The sequence below is a fragment of the Neopelma chrysocephalum genome, unplaced genomic scaffold (assembly GCF_003984885.1).
Source record: "Neopelma chrysocephalum unplaced genomic scaffold, ASM398488v2 Primary Assembly neopelma1_76, whole genome shotgun sequence".
Lineage (NCBI taxonomy): Eukaryota > Metazoa > Chordata > Aves > Passeriformes > Pipridae > Neopelma > Neopelma chrysocephalum.
In genome coordinates, this window is record NW_020897737.1 from 11,675,052 (window position 1) to 11,694,611 (window position 19,560).

Below are 19,560 nucleotides of genomic sequence, written 5' to 3' on the forward strand. Positions count from 1 at the left end.
GACGTTTCAGATAACTTGCCAAAATAACTTCATCTCTGGCTGATGGCACTGAGTTACTGAGGGCAGTGCAAATGAAAGCTGTCTGCAGAGTGGCAGAAGGGCTTTGTGACACTGAACGACCACGTAGTGGAACAGCAGGTGAAAACGGGTAGTAAGAAGGGTAAATGGAGGTTTTCTCCAAGCTTCACAAGCAAAACAACACAGCCTGGCCTAACTCTTACTGCTCAGGAAAGAGCTTGGGCTGTAACTGGCAGTTTTATGAAAACAGCAGTGTTCAGCAGCAGCCAAGAGGTAAAAAGAATAGAGTCTGCCTGGAACTGCTGGCAGAGGAGCATAGAACAAAATAGAGTTTGCTCTTATGCTGCAGTGTAAATCCTCAGCTTGGCTCTCTGTGGAACACCAACCATCCCTGTGCTCTCCATAGCTCAGAAAGCATCTCTGTTCCCTGGCTACTTGGTGGGACTCAGAGGTGCCCAGATTTCGGGGTGTTGTGCAGCACGTGCCATTGGCCAGGACCAGCACTGGTTGTGTGTGTAGGACCGTGCCCAGATCCGGGTGCAGGCTGACCTGCTGCCTGTGGTTTCACTGACCCATTCCTTCCTTGCCCATTGTACTTGGTGCTCACAGTCCCAACTATTTGCATTTACCCAGGCATGTCCATGAAATGCAAATCAGATGCAAATCAACATAGGTTGCATGAGCCTGAGGATCGAGGATCCGGCAGCGGGGTAATTCCCAGAGCCAGGGACCAGCAGGGGTAATTCCCAGAGATGGGGACCAAGCACTGCTCCCTACCATGAGAAGCATCAACCTTGAAGAGGCTGAGGGGTGTTCAAAGCCCACTCCTGCCAGTGTGCAGTGTCACCAGGAAAGGTTTGCCCGTTGGGGAGGTATTTTGGAGGGTTTGGGATGTTAACATTCAGAGATAAGGGGGAAGAAGGCTGCTACAGTTCCACTGAGAGGAGTGTCAGGGAGATGTCTAATCTTACAATCCACTTACGTCCTTGGGAAAAAAATGTTACCATTCTGTCTCCCTCTGTTAATTTAGTGGCCTTCAGGGACAATTGCTCAGTCATAGAAAGATGAGCTTCAGAGTCTGGAGCCCTGATACCACAAGCTTTCCTGCTTTTGCAACCACTGGAGTCTGACATATTTGCAATGGAATGGAAAAGGTACTAATTAATATATTTTAAATTGATGTTGCATTTTCTTCTGCTGTTGAATCATTTTACTATCAGCTATGTGATTTTACTGGTAGGTCTACATAGTTACTTTTTCTGATGTTAGTTTTTCCTTGTTTGTGAGATGGAATTGATGCTGCTATTAGGGATCTCTGTTGCTTGCTATCATCACAAATGTAAGGAAGGTACTATTATCTTTATAAAACTTGCATTAGCATTTACTGTTGTGGTTATTTCTTAGCCATTCTGTATCTGTGTGGCTGCCTGTTGTGAAGCTGAGAAAATGTTAATGGAAAATGTTCCAATTCTGAAGTGCTGCAATCAATATGCAATACTTCTTACATGTTAACCTTTAACATATGGATTTAATATCACATCTGATTTACACCTAATAAAACAGGAGTATGCCTCCAGAGCTATTATTTTTTTCTTTTTTTCTTTCTATCTTTCTTTTTTTTAATTATTAATTTAAAATGGAACATTTTCTGCTTCAGATACTACTGTTTGCCACATTTTGGTCAAGGAACCATCCTATGGCCTCACCCACATCCCCTTGCCTAACTAATATGACTTCAGCAAAAACTTCCTGACTTCAGCTATCTCCCAGCCATGGGCAAAGCTGGATGTCTTGTTCCAAACTCTATTTCAGTTCTGATTGTTTAAACCTGAGGAAAAATAAACTACACAAGCAGAAGTGCTCTGGATTTACTGGAGCAACCACCGTGAACATTTGCCACACCATCTCTAGAGTTCTCTGTAACATTTTAACCAAACTCTTACACATTTATGGCTGTGATCATAAGGTTTGGTTTGCAACATTGACAGCCAGAAGTGGGCATCCTGCTCTCCTGATTTGTAAGCCAGTTCAAGCCTGCTAATTTCAGTGGGATTGCACAGGAGGTGATTCCAGGGCAGTTCTGACTGCCTGGCCTTACTGCTAGTCTGCTCATCTCAACCAGTACATCCTATTTCACACCATGGGTCTTTTTTAGCAGATATTTTGTGGTTTTCCTCTTCAGTGTTTTAATTGTGTGACTTTAGTGTTTCAGTGTCTCTTTAGTGTTTCAGTGTACTCTTTAGTGTTTTAATAGCATCTCCTTAAGTTATAATATGTCATATCTTGACTGCACTAAAAAGATATGTATTGACTTTCTTCCATTTAATTAATAAACAGTTAACCCCAAGCCACCTGTGCTCTGGTAGCAGTGGAAAGGCACTTGAAAATGGTGACAACAAGTACATCACAAGATATTCCTCACTGATATATCAGGGCCCTATTGCCCAGGTGGAGGATAATCCTAGCAAAGCACATCCCACGAGTCCAGGATACCTGCATGTTTTTCAGAATGTGTTTTCCCACGTACAAATCCACGTCTGTAAATGTGATACCCACAAAGAAGCAGGTCCCTGCCCTCTCCAGATGTTGATCTCAAACACTGTGCCTGTGCCACGTGGAGACAGAAATTCTAGAAGCAAATGAGAAGGCTGATTGGCAGCCTGGTGTTACCACAGTTTTTTGTCAAGCCACAGAACTGAGGCACAGTGAGTGGGTGGGGGGGGCTATAGCAGGATGAGGGCCTTGCTGAGGTGCTCCTGCAGAAGTGGAGCAGGGCAAAACCATCCCATTTAGTTTGCATGTACTCCGAGAGGTCAGTCCTCACCAGCTCCAGCCTCCCAGCTGTACTCAGATTTCCCTGTCTAGAGGACTAATTTGCCCCATAGCAAAGACTAGATGAAAAGAATTACATGTATGTGCTGTGGGCAACCAGGATTTCGGGACCATGGTTGAAAATGGAGAGTGCTCCACCTGGACAGCATGCATATCTCAGTGACTCCTGTCTGAGCACCTTGTGCATCCTGGCAGAATTCTCCTGCCCAAGATCAGGCAGCACCCAGCAAAGCACCTGGAACAAAATTTGTCTTGCATACGCTGCACGTGGACTTCCCTGCCGATCTGCTCGAGGCGGGAATCCCCAGGGATTTTACCTGTTGTTTTGAGGGAAATGAAACCCTGCCTCAGGAGCTCCACAGGTTTTGTGGGCTTTGACTTACATTATTCCCATTCATTCACCCTCTTCACCTGCTTTCAGAATGGTACTATTTATGATTTTCTCCTCTGCAGGCCTTACACCCCTCTACAGAGGCAAGCAACAAGAAGTAGCTTAATTCCTAACACGCTTGTGTATTCTCCTTTCTTTCAGCTTCCTCTGAGCTCTGTATCACACCTGACCACTCACTCTGTTAGGAGTCTGAAAACATAGTCAAGTCGTAGAAAGTACCAATTATTTTAGCTGTGCCACTGAATAATAGACTGGAAAGCAAGATGCCTGAAGTACTTCAAAGGCCCAGTGAAGGTCTGTAGAGACGCCTGTGTTATTTTAGGAATAAATATGTGCAGCCTAAGTAATGTATAACTACTGCATTTAAAGATCTATGGCATGATGAGAACACAGGGTGCTTCTGGTGACAGGAGTTTGAGAGCATCCTTGGCAGAGAAATAAAGTGACTAACTACAAAGCACGCAGACACTTCCATGATGGGAGATGATAATCAGTCAGAGAAGCACTTAAAGATGGATAAGGGATTGGATAAACATAGGTGGAGAGAAGCTGTAGGATTGAGGTGCTGGGCAGAGAGGGACCTTTCCTGTACAATGCAAGATCCCAAACCCCATGGAGTCTGCCCTTGGCAGGGAAACCTGAGGTAAGGCCCTGTGTTGAGCTGTGCAGCAGGGCAAGGTGAAGGACACATTGATCCTGCATGAGAGGGGTTAGAAACAGGCTTGGAGCTACCCACGGGGGTGAGCAACTGCCCCAGGGATACCTGCAATCTCAGTGGTACTTTAGGCAGTGGGGGCAGGGGGGAAGGAAGCTTTGGGAAGTTGGATGTGGCTCTGCTGGGTGGTCCAGGATGTGCAGTACCAGCACTTGCTGAGCCTGCACAGTGTACAGCTGTGTGCTGCTTTCTTTAAGGAGTTTTTAATTCCTCCCTGAATATGCAGTATCTGGAAGGGCTGCAGGTTAAATCAGTCCTTGCTTGACAACCAGGAATGGCTCATGGCATTACCCAAGAGCAATAAATCCTCTGACAGACCTGTCTGAAGTACATGGAATGTTGCTGTGACCCTGGGGTCTCTGATGCCAAGGGTGGGATCACCATGGGAGAAGAAATAGGTATGAGGCAGTCCCTTGTGTCACTTGTTCCCCCAAAACTTCCCAGACAGGCAGTGAGGACCAAGCTGCGCTCTGAAACTGGAGAGGCTGGTGTCACATGAGGTATAGTCATATTATTTAAGCGGGTGTTAGTGGAGCCTGAGATCCTGATTATGCAGTTTCAGTGATGAGTTAATTCTTTATGGCTGGAGGTGAACACGGGGAAAAGGTACAGGAGACCAGACAAGCACTACACAGCCTTTGTGGTGAGAGGCAGGAGCTGTTTCAGAGCGATAAACAGCTGCACACTGTGCTGGCGTTAATGCAGCCGCCGAGAGAGTTTCTCCTGTGTTAATCTATGAATTTCATAGCCCAACACTCCATTACTTATTTATAGATTTATAGCTCTTCCCCCTCCCTCTCCCCCCAAGCATCTGGCTGCTGTATATGAAACACACAGTCGCAATTACAAAATGTCTTCTGAAAAACTATCCCCACCCTTGTCACCCGTTGTGGGTAGCAGGTAGTCATGCACCAGGCAAGGTGCTTGGCTGGGCACCTGCAGGCTCAGGAGAACCTGCTGAGCACCCAAGGCTGGATCAGTGCCATCCAGGGCCCACCCCACACTCTGCCTCAGCTTGTACCAGAGCTGGGACCAGTTGCTGTGCCAGGGCGCATGATGGGACCCATGGGCGGGGATGATTTCCTCTGGCAGCAGTAGCAGAGATCTCTGTTGCACCTCAGAGGGATGTAGGTGGCTTTGGTCCTTCCTACTGCTCGTGTCAGAAAAAGAATTGAATCAGTTAATATATTTTGGGTCTGCTGAATCATTTTCTCCTGCGTGCGATTTTTTTTTGTTGCTCGTTGGAGCAATAATCCTACATGTGGCAATTTGCTCCTCTCGGGGACTGTGCTTTGGGCTGCCTCCGGGCTGGGGCGGTATCACGGCATGTGCTGTGCAGGGGTGTCTATGAAATGATGTTGTGCATGTATTTTTATAATTTTTAAGTTTTGCTGTGAGTTACATATGAGCTGCGTGTTTCGTTGACTGCAGGAACTGGGATCTTCTCTGCAGCCCTGCAAGGGGAAAGGCAGCTCAAGGACCATGGCTCATGTGTGGAGTTTATCTGGCCATTGGCATCTCCAGATGCATGTAAGTCCCAGGACTTTGTAGTAACAACTGCTGTGAGAGATTCAATGAGAAAAGCAATCTTTTGAAGATAAATGTGTTACATATGCAGTAGGGGGTTTAGAGGGTAACTGGTACCTCCAGGAACAGCCAGAAGCAAGCAGCTATGAGACAGTACAGTGCCTGCTTCTGTGCACCACAGTAGGTCACGCACGTTACGCTTTCTGCCAGGCAAGATTTCTCTATGTGTTTTCAAAGATAGCTTCAAGAAAACATGTTTTACAGCAGTCAAGATGTGGAGCTAAAAATGCAAAGAATAAAAACTGCACAGTCACTGGCAGAGGTCAGCATTCAGTACCTGTTAGCACGTTGTGCTTTCTAATGTGCCTCTATTATTTCCACAGCGTGTGCTGTGCTGGAGTGCAGAGATCTTGGTTTTGGCAGCTCCTTTCCTTGCAGTGTTGATGAAGGGTTCAAGGCCCTGACATCCAGCTGCTACCTGGTTCCTCAGTGTGAGTGCAGAGGCTTTAGGAGCAGCTGCCTCATAGCATTTTATTTTACCTTGCAAGTAAGTGCTTCAGCTGAGATGTGTTATCCTGCAAAGCTCTTTGTCATTTTAGCACTTCTGCTTCATCTCCACTTGTGTTTTTGTTGCATATAATTGTTGGGTCTGAGTGTTACTGCTGGTGTCTTTGTGTTTTTCTAAAGCTGAAGGATACCACTTAGGTCTGTAGATACATACTTTTTCCTTTTACTCCAATATATTTTTAATGATTAGTTTTAAAAGATATCACACTTGTCTGAAAGATTATTGCAAAAGTATTCCGATGCTGCTGATGAAATTGCTGTAGAATATTCTTCTATGGCTGTGTCAGTACTTCATATTATTTTAAAAGAATCATGTTCTATGTAAGTGAATTTGATTTTCTGTTGCCCATTACTTCACAAGTATTTTCATGTAATTGTTTCACTTAAAGAATAATTAAAAGAATATTTTTTAAAAAATCCTGTTAGTAGTCCAGGCAGGTTTGCAAGTCTTAGTAAGAAGTTTAATGGCAAGAGCTAAGTCAAATCTAAAAATCCTCATTTAGCAGCTTTAATGCTACTCTAAAAGGAACTACACAGATACAGAGCTCTCTACACCTGTCAAAACCTCTATCGTAGTCATCATTTTATTTATTTTACTGCATTATTCAAGTCCTTTGAATTCAAGTCTTCTGCACAGGAGAGGTGTATCTCATCATGCCATGAACTGAGTAGGTGAGATACACTCATTTTCCTCTTAGGAGGTGTTTCAGAAGGAGAAATAATCAGTGGAGGAAGAGAATAATTTCCTAAGTTTTGATGCTTTTGTTACATGACTGTCATCTTTCAAATTCAAGAGTTCCATCTAGAGGAATCCTATTTCGTGAGCTTGGTTTTGTTGGCCTTTTAATGTGTGCCATGTTCTCTCTGAAAATAGATTAATTCAGTCTCCTTTCTCAGTTTTCTGTGTTGAATACCTATGAATTTCGTTGTTTCTTCCTGGCAGTTTCTGAAACAACACTTCAACATCAGTATTCTCTGCTTACATTTGAAGTATCATTTCTGTGTTTCTGTTTATTGAGTGTGCTGAAGAGAGAGAGAAATTTTGCTCTTGTCTGACTGTCACTTATGAATTTGGAGCCCAGAAAGTTACGAGAATCAGATTTTCCCATCAACAGCCATAAAATATATACTTGAGTAAAAAAAAAATTTAGAGTAACTTAACAGACTCTGGCAGCTCTGAAACCATTTAATAATATAGAAAATGTTGAACGCAGGAAAACCCACTGAGAACTAATATTTCTGCAAATAGATATAAATCTCGGTGCAGTTTGTTTAAGGAGTCACTGTTTCCAAGTCTTTTTTTCTTAACCTGTAGAGAAATCTGGGGAAAAAAAAATCCATCTGAAATGCCAACAGAAGCAATTTTGCTATTATCTTTTGGGGTTAGGAGTTAAATTCCTGTTGATCTTTTATCTAATAAACCTTTTCAGACCCTTGTGCGGCTCAGATACTCCAGTTTATCTTTTCTAATATTCTTTGTTTGTCAAACAGAGATTAAATACCTTGGTAATGTTCAATAATGAAGTCTCATATCTAGAACTGTACTAGAATGATCGTTGTATTCAGATGTGTGGAATTTGTCTAAGACAGAAAGCAGTCAGAGAGAAAGGTTGTAGCTCTCAAAATCAGGTTATCAAAAGGGTAACATGGTGCAACAGATGGAAATGAGCTGAAGAAACCCCAATGTTTATGCTGTGAAACTTGAACTTTGCTATTGTAGCTTAACTTGATTAAAACAAAGTAAAATATATCAAAACAAAAACACTGGAAACTTTCCTGTGGCTCAACTTTCCCAAGCAAAATTAGCATGTAGCAGCATTCCTATGCTGTATGATCTTTATTGGTGTAGCCTTTATGTTCTGGTCACTCTTTGAAGAAAGCCCTTTGATGTGTCCTTGAAAAGTAGCTACAGCAGAGGTGTAGGGTGTGGGGGTGCTGTGCTAGAAACCTGAGGGCAGGGCAGCAGGGCTGAGATTGTAAAACAGGGTACCCAGGCTGTGCCTGTGTGGATCAGTGAAAGAAAACCAAGGGGGCACTGCAGCTGAGTTCTGTGGAATAGCCTGAATGTATAACGCTAAGAACTAGTGCCTTGGCAGCAGATCTGTGTTGGAAATATTTGATTGGAACAGCCCAAAACAGAACTTGCAAGGCAATGACCTAAGAGTTAACTGATATGAATGATCAGAATGGCAGTGATTGCACTGGACCCCTGGGTATCTTTTACTTAGAAATAAAGATTTCCTGTTTCTGACATGGTTCACACTGAAAATATAAACACCTTTGAACATATAAAGAACATAAATTCAGCTGAGCACAGCAGGTAAAGTGTTTTTTCTCCACTTAGTTATGTGCTTTTTTCTTTCAAGCTCAAGGTACCATGAATAAATTTTTACCTAATTACTTAATTTTACCCAATTAATTAGAAACCAGATTTTATTTATGATTTTCAACCTGAGGCTTATTTCAATTTAGATTATATATTTGCAAAAAAATAGAGCCTCTTTACAGTTGTGTTTAGTTTCTTTTTCTGCCAACATTTTCTGAAATTTTTAGATGTCATTAAGAAGACAAATTAAAGTCAATTTCATAACCTCAGGCTTAAATTTGTTTGCACTTTTAATGAAGTCACATTGTGATATGCAATCACAAGTTATTTTATCTAATCTGACACCTGCTACGTTGTTTGTGTCAGTGTTGATTTTAGAGTTTATTGTAGTTTTCCCTAACTTTCTCCCTCTTCATTTTGTAACTAGCTTTGCAATTAGGTAATTTTAGGAAGTCAGCAGATGCAAAAGCGTAAGTTTTTATGATTTTTACTACCTGTTACCCTGCACTTACAAGATGAGAACCACATGGATGTTTCTAAACAACTGCATGCAATTAGCTGTGGTGAAAAGTTTGCTTAGAAGGTATTTCATGTTCTGCTTAAGAATATGGATGTTTTTACGAGGTGCCTGAGGAATGCTGAAGCCTTTTGCTCCTCAGAGTGTCCAGAATTGGCTAATCACACAGCAAAGCCAGGACCAAGGGCTCAGGTTTAGCCACTGAAGTGGCTAAAAGCAAAGTCCTATCTGCCTTTTTTGATTTACGGTTCTCTTCAACTTGCCAGTGTAAGGTGGAGACCTTCTACAGTGAATTCCATCTGTCAGTGATCTTTTGAGCCAGTACTGGTGGAAATAGTATCTCCTTGAAACTGGAGAGATGAACTCTGGTAAAAGTCATCCTGAAGAAAGTCCCAGCATTGGCAGTCATTAATTTCAGAGAATATGACCTTCCAGTCTTTGCCAGGACCATGATCTGATGTTGTGGCCTTGTAGTCAAATGCTACTCTGTACAATCTTCACTCAAACCCAGGGACTGTGTTCTCATTTGCTCTTTTTTGTGTTATCGAGGTGGTGAAATTATTGTTTGGTGCCAGTAGAAGGCCAAATTAATGGAGATGTCGAAACGTATTCAGAAATAAGTTGCTCAGTGAAGGTTGCTTATTTATTTGTATATATATTTGGTTTACTCACTAAGCATAACTTCATCTCACAAGTAATAATATTTGCACAGTGTAATTTCAGGAAAGACTGTGATCCATAAAGAACTTCCCAAACAAGATAACTGTAAAGAAGATTTAATTGTAACAATTTATTGTCCTTCAAAACAATGAGGCTAGTTAATAAAGATGAAACTAAGTACTAAGATCCTGGAAGCAGGCAAAGTGTGCAATGTCTTTAGTTTTAACCCATGCTCACCATCCATCAGCTGAAGTTCCTAACTAGCTGTCACATCAAATGTCACTTCAGAGCATGTACATTTGCTTTTTGCATGATGGCATTTGCACTGAAATTTTCTGTCCATTGAATGTCAAGCTGTGGTCTAAACTGATAACTCCAACCCAGAGAAGCATTTAAATATACTCTAAAAATTAAGTTAAGCACAGTTTAAGTGCTCCCTTAGTTGGGATCCAGGAACTGATCTTTGAATCTCCCATGCCTGGTGACTCATTATATAGAAGCCTAAATTTTTAAGGCAGTAAACAGCTGATTGGTGCAAAGTGCAAACTGCCCTTGTCTGAACTGCAGAGAAACCTCAGGAAGATGGGCTGATACTTCCATAAATAGAGAGCAGAAAATGGATTATTTTTTTTCCAGTGGAAAGTGTATAATTTAATCAAGGCGGAAACATTGCATAGGAATGTGCTGTTTTCAACATAATTATTTTTTTTAGAAAACAAAATCAACAATTCAATTATTTTCGCTGCTGAGTCTTAGAGCCTCAATGTTTAAATGGAAAGTATTTTTCATGAACACTCATACAGGAGCAGGCTATAGCTGGCATTTGAAGGAGAATGAATGAATTAGTAGATGCTACCAAATATAATTTATAACGAATTCCCTTCCTGAGAAAGCAGCAGAATTTAAATGACTACTTGAGTGGGTTCATTGCCAGCATCTGCCAAGAATATTCATAAAAGGAGATAGGCTAGAAGTGGATTTCAGGATGATCTTTGGAGGCTCTGGCCTTCACTTTCCATTAGATGGATACAAGGGCAGAGCTAGGGGACTTTTATGTAAATTTGATTAATATAAGCCCCCAGACATATATAATGTATCTCCAGCCATCAAAGTATGATAGAATTAGAAACAGGACAGGTGATGTACTCGTACCCTTTCCCTAAACTTCTCCTGGGGTTATACTGAGTGTGGAGGTCACTTTAATACCAATTCCTCCCCAGGGTTTTTGGCAAAAAATATCCCATGTCTTCATTGTCAGCATGGCCAGTGAGAAAACTTCTGTTCAGTTTTGCCTATTTTTGGCTATGAATATGTAAAAATTTCAGTATGAAGGGTTACCAATTGCTGATTTTGTGTTCTGAAAAAGCAGCTCCTCCTGAAACCTGCCGCTTTCAAATATTTTCCTCTGATTGGGACCTAACCAATCGTTGGGAGCAGTGCAGACAGAAATGTGCTGAAACATTTTAATGAAATGAACTTTAAAGCAAAAATTGTTCTGGAACCTTAAATAATAGGTCACTCCTGTTACTGTATTATTATTTACTTACAGATCAGATGACTGTTTATTTTTGCCTTAACATCCTGTCTCTCTCCTTGGCTGCAAAAGCAAAATGTTGATGAGTCAGGTAGCTGAAACAAGATGCAGAATGCAGGATGCTTCAAATATTGCCAAACATTTTCTATAAGATCTATCTAATTAGAAATCAGTTCCCTACTTAGCAGCAGACAACAGATGCCTTCAGAAGTAAAGTAACTTTTCTTATATCAGTTTTATCTACATAAGCTGGATCTGGATCCTGACCATGTAAATGAATTTTCTGTAGTAATAGGTACAATTACACATATATATCATATATACTTGAGTGAATTTCCCTTCTTTTAATCAAAGTAATTATGAACTCATAGTTATTTTCTTATATTTGGTGCTTCAAAATGAAGAATATAATAACAATGCTAATACCAATAACAATAAGGAGCTTCATGTTAATGGCCCATACAGACTTTATAATGTGGATAAAAGACAACCATTTTCACTTTTTCTGCATTTGGCTTTGTTTCAATTTCAGAAATTAGCTGATGGAATTACAGATGAACACGAACTGGCCAGAAAGTTGCATTACACCAGCTGAAACTCACCTTAAGTAACCCTGATGTTGTACAGCAGTGTCTCTCAGATGGAAAGACTTCCAGAGCAGAAGGATGATGTAAACTAGATGGAATTCTGTGAAGCTACCAAGTGAAGACCCCCATCTCCAGATTTGAAGCCAGAGAATGATGCTTGCCTGACTGCTGCTGGCAGGGGGAATGGAGATTACTCTGGTGTGTTCAATAGTGTAGCCAGCTACAACAGTCTTTTTTGCCTCTCCAACACCTTGCTGACCCTTTAGCACTACTGAAAGAGCTTTTCTGCTCAAAGGCACCTCCAATGAAAATGCCTTCACAGGCCTGAGAAGCTCTTCAGTGTTTATTCTCTCTGTTTTGACATTCACCTTGTGTATTTTGCCAGCTGCCTGCGAGAGGTGCGTTTCTGCAATGGCTTGTCCTGTAAGTTAAATGCAACAGTTAAAGCAGGTTGTTGGTGATAGGAGTTGCTTTGCATTGATACACATCAGAAGGTCATTAAATCCAAGCTGCAGTAGGAAAAGCTCACTGGCACAACAGGAACTGGGTTTTGACATCATTGATTACACATTAGCCATTTTCAAAGGTGGGCTTTCAAATGTAGAACTGTTGTGTGAAAAATTAACTGTTCCAGAGGATCTCAGAACACGTTGATACACGTCTTTAGCTTCTTGCCATTGTGTTTGGACAAGTGTCTAATCCCCCAGCATCATATAGGTCACTCACTGCAACTCCTGTTCTCAATACAAATACCCAAAGGGTAACATGCTGCTTCATTTCTCTCACAAAACATGTGGAAAAAACATTTTTTCCCCACCTGGTAATTGTTCCTACTTTTCCTGTCATCTTCCCCGAGATATCAAAAAAAGTTATCCCAAGGATATTCAAAGCTAACAGTGAGAGGGAGCAGAATGCCACTAAGGCTTTACGTGTTCCACACCAGGTCCTTGTGGCACTAACTAATGAATACCCACAGCACTTCCAGAACTGCAGCTGGCACTAAGCATTTTGTCTGGACCCCATCATAAATCATGAAAATCAACACACAGATATTCAAAGTAACTGAACCTATGTCATGTACAGGGCTAGCCAGCTGGTGACTGGGCACGGGGATGAAAGCTTAGGAACCAGGGATCTGATTTCAGGTCTGTGTGAGAATCGTTGTGGCTTTTCTGTTTCCTATTGCCTGAAGTGCTTCTTATGATGCACATGTCAGAGCAAAACATGGGCATGCACTAACCTCTTTGTATTTCTGTCCTTTGTAAAAAAAACACAAGCCTGGCAGGCTGAGCAGAGTTGTGGTGGGTTGCAGACCAGCAAAGAGTGAGGACTACAGGGCTCACACCCAGGGTTTAGTCAGTAGCACCCAGCTAGTCCAGACACAGCTAATTACCGTAGGACAAGTCCTTTATGCTCTGTTTTGCTTCCCCTTTTTAATCACCTTGTATTTTTTATTGTAATCTCTGGAGGACAGGGAGAACTAATGTTGCTTAACAGTGTGGATAGGAGTTTAGCATGACTTTAGTTGTTGCAAAGCCAGGAGTGACTTGGTAGAACTCCCTAAGAAACAATCGCTACAACTTAAGGCAAGGCAGCACTGTTCCATATCCTCTGCAAATCCTACTCTGCCACACATCTTAGATATTTTAAATATACCTTAGAGATGCTCAAACAGTGTATTAGCACTGTGTTTTCCTTGTATACATCAATATGTAAGGCGACTAAGCAAGTTCCTGAGTTACCATGGAGCTGAACTGCACAGATCTTGGGAGACAGTGAAAACTAATAAAACAGAATGAGAGAATAACTCCCAGGGAGCTGGATTTCCAAAGAGCAAATAACTGAACGCTGCATCAAATATACTTTTACCCCTTTCTTAAAAGATAGCAGATGTGGATGAACTTTGCCAGTCAGATTCCGTTGTCAGGCACATCCGTGATGTAGAGTTTGGGTATTTTTTTCAGAGAAAACACAGCCTAGGATTTCCCCCGAGGTGAATTTCTGATGCCTTTGAGTCTCTGTTGGACTCTGCTAGAAACTCTCCACTTCAACACATGCAATTTCTTCCTCCTTTCATCCTGGCAACCACTGCCCCCAGCTCTCACCATCAGGGGCATTGCTCTTTCCAAACAGAGTTCGAGCACCCACCCTCCTCTAGGGCACCTGAGGTGCAGGAGAAGGGAAAGAGTGTTCCCTCCCGAGCAGCTCAGGAAATGCAAGCAGCCTTAAGAGAGGGTGGAATTCATTTTGCTAAATGTGGATACCTTCATGTGAGCAAGAGGTCCAAGTCACTGGAGAGAAACTTCTGCATTTAAACTTCTATTTTTGCCTGAGATGAAGAGCAGCAGAGACCCCCCATCACTGCATTGATTGGCTTGCCATCAATTAGATATCTGCTCTACTGGAAGCATCAGCTCTGCAGGGGAGCCTCATGCAGGGCACTGTCCCTCAGCAGCCCCTGGACGTCCTGCTTGGTTCTTGTAATGGGTTTGTTACCCTCCAAGCATTTCATCCTGGATGTTCACGTGGGCAGGGAATTGGTCCTTGATTGACAGTATCCCCTCTTGCCATTATTACCTCCTCTCATAAAAACAGTTAATTTGGCTCCTTAAAAATCTGAATCTGAGGAGGGAAGATAAAACTTGAAGGATGCGAGTGGGGACTCAAAGATCCCTGGAGATGAGAATGTTTCATTCTCTCTTCACAAAGTAAAATGTAGAAAAGCTTTTATTTTTCTGTTTCTTCTGGGCATTTTATATATGACTGGGTGGATTAATTTGTTTTCCAATCCAAGCAGCTTTGTTATCCAATTTAGCATAGATTCCTATGTGTATTGGGAGAAAACAGCTATACTCCAATGGGTTGTTTCAAAATGTCTCAAAAAAACTACAAGTAAATTCCACAGAAATATGGAAAATTTTTAGTGAGGCTAGAAATTACTTCATAATCTGAAGTAAATATTAGGAATGCTTGTGCCTGTGAGTCATGTATTGCAGGAGAATTAACTACCTGATCAGATTTTAACTGCTTTTTTCCTATGCACAATAGAACAATTTGAAATATTGAAATCTTCCTACCCCAGGAGAGCTGACACCAAGTTTCTGCTTAAATTACTGTCTCTGTTGGACTCTTTGGTCATATACAATGAACAGCCAAAATTCTACAAGAAAAGTGTTGATTTATTTAACCAAAAATAATAAAGCCTGTTTTGTGAGGGCATAAAAATAAAAATACAAAAAAAATAATAAAGCCTGTTTTCTTTGGATGAAGGGACTGTTGCCTGAAGAGGGGAATAGGATGCTGCTGCTGTTCTGCTGTGACCTTCTGTCCTCTTTTCAAGGACTTTCCTGCCAAGGGACAGTAGGTAGGGATGCGAGAGCTGCTTTTTGTGGCTGCTTGTTCCCAACTTCTGCTACTTGCATTGCACTGAGCAAAACTGGGGCATTTTCATGTTGGAAAATACAGCTATTGCGAGTTTGGGTTCCCCACTTCATGGGTCAAGCCACTTCACCAGGACATGTGTCACAGGAGGCACACAGGAGGCAAAGACTGGCCAAGGAGTCCATGAAAACAAAGATCCATGAAAGTAGGACCTGCATGTGGTTTTGGACCCTGGCAAATCTTGTGGAAATCTCTTAGGGACTGAGTCCTCTTAGGATGGTAACAAAGTACCAGGACACAGAAAACCTGAAAAAACAAGAGAAACGTCTGCACCGCAGGAACTTTTTTTCTTGAGAGATATGCATGAGAAACTTGCTCCCAGGAAGGTGGATGTCTCAGAGCACCTGGCCTCTTCTGCAAGAAAATGGAAAAACACCCAGGAAAAGGCTACAGCACTTTGTAACTTCTCATGCACTGGCTCATCTTGAAAACCCATGAAGGCTGTTTAGCTAACTTGGGAAGCATCTTGGGAAGCATCAGCCCTCATTACTCTGAAAAGTAATCCTTCAAGACTCACTTAAACCAGTGAACTGGAGGATTATGTTCATTGTAGTGGGGAAGTTCTGCTTGCGGCAGATCGATCTTCTGATAGTCAGCAGGACCCTGCGATGAGGAGGAGGAGGGAGGGACAGGATGCTATTTTTGAACTGCATAAATATCTTCCCCATAATCCATCATGAAAATTGGTGGATCATGAGGGATATCTGTTAATTTAGCTAGAGTTCAGCTGAGTTTGTTTTTCCTAGAGAAGAATTTGTACTGCATCCAATGGGGATTTTTTAATCATTTTCAGCGAAGGAGATCACGGAGGTTCCCATTCCCTTCTCGAGAACCGGCACTGTGCAAACAAACAGCAAAATTCACTTGCCTCAAACAATTTGCAAACTATAAACAAGTACAAAAATCAGCAAACAGATTCAGCGAACAGGCTGGGGAAGCATAAAATAACAGCCAGACAGTTATGACCAGCATGAGATTATTATGATAAACAATCTAAATTATTATTGTACATCCCTAAGTAGCCTATTCTGGCAGCCCCATAATGTATGTAACACACTGTACCTTCTGCTGTTCCATATCTTTATAATTGGTTGCCAGTAATTTCTGTTTTCATCACAGTATTTGATGTTTGGTGCATTCTTGATTGTTTCTTCTGTTGAATGTAGTCAACAGATGAAATTTATATTTACAACACTTGCAGTTGCCTGGGTTCTGCAGAATTTTTGAATTCCAATTGTTGAAAAGCTGTCTTAAGTTTAAAATAAGTTACAAGTAAAATAATTTTATTGACCATCTAAGAGCTTAACTTCAAAGGAATTAAAACCCCCTGCAAGATATATTGTAACCTCATAGTCCATTTGCTATAATTTGAGCACTTTTATTGGCAGAGAATCTTACCAAAGGCTTCATGAACATGAGAGATGGTTAAAAATAAAAGATCAAAGCATGCAAACAAATCCTGTTAACAAATTCTAGCAAAAGGGGGTTGTTTTATAATTAAATATGAAGCCAACTCAAGCAAATATTTGGAAACACTGAAGCGGGATCCCACTGTAGATTTTGGCAGGGTGAGGTACAAGTGTTGTGAAGATATCTTTGTCCTGTTGCCACTGGTCTGACCAGAAGCCACGTGTGGGGAATATCATTACACCACTTCTCTCTTCTCTCCCACCAGCATTTTCCTTTCTCTATGCTTCCAGATACCCTCTCAAATCTGCAGCTAAATTTAACAGAGTAAAGGAGCAGCAAGCTTGAAAATATTACATTAAACCCCTCAGCTCAGCATCAATACATGGAGGTGCCTGCTGCGAACAGGGAGAACTTGATCAACTCCATCTCCCATGATGGAGTACCAGTCACCTGGGTCGTTCAGCAAAGTTTCTCATACCTTTCAGAAATCGTTCAAGAAGCAGAATTTGCACTATGGGTTTTTGTAAATCCTTTTGCCACTAATGGTACTACTGTTAAACAAATCTTTTGAGGTAGCATGTGAAGGCTGTGACTAATTTGCCTTTGCCCATGGTTAAGTAATACAAACTGCTTCCCTGGACTCAGAATAATAGACTGAAATATTCCCATTTCCTGCAGATGAGTGAAAATAAACAGATCCAATCTCAGCTGAAAGAATGTAAGTAGAACAGGCCTTCATTTGCAGGGGAAAATAAACTCTGCTGATCCCTTAGGTCTGGGACTATAAACAGCATCCTTTTTCTCCCAGGGCAGTGAATAATGTGAGTGCATGGTTTGAACATCCTCAAAATAAACAGCTAATCACCCTTTCTGGCCTAATTAGGTTATGTTCTGGCCCCTGGCTCTAGGTCTCATGCAAAGCAACATCGAGGGAAGCCCTGCTCCTCTCCCAAGAAAGAGAGCCTGTCCAACTCTGTTAGTTAGTTAACATTTGCTCCTTGAGGATATCCAGCTTGGGGATCTTCCTTGCAAGCTTGGCAGATCCAAGGGCAAGAATATTCTCATCGCTTTCTGCTGAGAACAAATGTAACCCTTTCTTCCTGCCTTTGCTCATCACATGGATGCAATGGGAGGATGAGCAAATCAGGGTTTTTTATTGGGGTTTTTTTGTGGTTTCCCCCCCCCCCAGATTTGGATGATCTGTCTCTTTGTTGTGTATCAGCAAATTGTAACTTGCTAGATTTTTTGTATGGACATTTATTCACTCTTTCCAGAAAGGTGATTTCTCAGCAGTTGGTGTCCACTGCAAATGGTAACTAATCAATCCGTAAGGATTGTGCTGGATCCCTATTATTGCTGTGGCATTGCAGACAAGGGACTGAAACACAGATGTATTGTAAGACTTGCCCAAGCTGACACTGTGCAAGAAAAGACCTGGGATTGCAGCAGTTGCTGATTGAAGCTCACAGGCTGGACCCTGTACTGCTGAGTCCTCAACAGGGCTGCTGTGAGTGTTCATGGACTTCAGCTGCTGCCCTGTGATTAGGAGCAAAGAAAATTAATGCAGAAAGAGATCTGTGGCAAATGCCAAGTGGACTTTTAAGCTCTGGTTTATCAAGGCTTTCTGGGCTGCAGCATAGGGCCTGTAAGAGGAGAAATAGCTGACCAGATTGAGAGCATTGCTATATCTGCACTTTTCTAGATTTCTCTTTACGTATGCTTAGATCTTGGAATACGTTCCCATTTTTCACCGCTCTTTTAAAATAATTGTTCTTCTGTAACAAAACCAGACCATGCTACCTTTAATCCTCCTTTCAAAGCTTCCTTTCATGTTAAGAACAGCTAAAGGTGCTAAGAGGACTGTTTAAACCATAATTCCTAGAGATGCTAATTTCCTCTCTTCTCCTTTCTGATGGAGGCTTGCAGTGGGGCTGGAGCAGGGCTCCTGAGGATCCCAGCAGTGCCAAACTTTTCCAAGAAGATATCCATAAGTGGGTACCACCCCAGTCACAGCCAGATCCATTTCTTCTTGTTCTCCCTTCTAATCCACTGGCTGCAGGAAGCGGCATCCAGCATCAGTTCTAAAGGCACAGACCCTTTTTTAGTGACCTTTCTCCAGGTCGAGGAGCGCTTGGCACAAACCCTAGATCTGAACCTCAGATCTCGTGAGCCTCTCAGGTCTATCTTCCCTCACAGTTTTCTTGCCTGTGTCTGCCTTTTAGGAATAGCAAGCCAAGGAAGATAAGAACAGCTGAGCAAAGGCATTCCTGAGCCACAGGCATTTAATTCTCTAGGATGTCCTTAGAAGTAAATGTTTATATACACTGCCTGGTCCCACTTCTCTGTAAGTAGTGTATTTGTTATCTGGGTGGGGCCAGGTGAGATACTGCTGCTGCCCTTGGCAGCCAAACCATTCCTGCCCCCTCCCTAAATACATTTCCTCACTTTCAACAAGGAATTGTATCACCATCCCCAGCTGGGACCTGCTGCCAAACATAGGTCTGGGGCAACGATGTAAAGGGAGACAAAGCTGTGATAACCCCATGGTGAGGGTTCCCTGGGGGAGAGGGCAGTGCAGGAGAGACAAGGGTGCAACAGCATGAAGAGTGTTCATGGTCTTATAGACGTATTTAACATTGTCACAGTATCTTTGCAAGAGCTTGGCTCCCAGTTTAGGTATCTGAACAAGTGACAGACTTCATGGAGGGGCTGTTGCAGGGAGGCCTCTCCCCTCGAGCTGCGCTCTCAGGAATCTTGATGACGGATGCAAATCACTCAGACCCAAATTAAGAAAAGTATATTTAGGCACCTAGAGAAGTAAAGAGGCACTTAATAGGATTTTCAGAAGTGTATAAGCAGATTAGGCATCCAACTCCTATTGAAATCAATGCTGATGGAGCATTTAAGAAAAAAATAAATCTTGAGGTATCTCAGCAGTGTTACAGCCTGGGTGCATTTGCAGGGGGTGAGTGGGCTCAAAGCCACGTTTTGTTCAAGATAAGCCTTACAAATAGCAGAGCTCCCTGGTTGTACCA

At 42.1% G+C, this 19,560-nt stretch overlaps 1 long non-coding RNA gene across 2 annotated transcripts in view; it reads left to right on the top strand.

Annotated features, from left to right (window-relative positions):
- The first annotated feature begins 1,079 nt into the window (after positions 1–1,079).
- LOC113970307 overlaps positions 1,080–19,560 on the top strand; it is a 21,013-nt gene continuing 2,532 nt past the window's right edge. Inside the window, exons 1-3 of one of the 2 annotated variants that reach the window (XR_003535117.1) lie at positions 1,080–1,172; positions 3,383–3,535; positions 5,388–5,486. This is a non-coding gene — a long non-coding RNA (uncharacterized LOC113970307). The remainder of the gene's footprint in view (positions 1,173–3,382; positions 3,536–5,387; positions 5,487–19,560) is intronic. The other variant, XR_003535118.1, reaches the window with a different exon arrangement.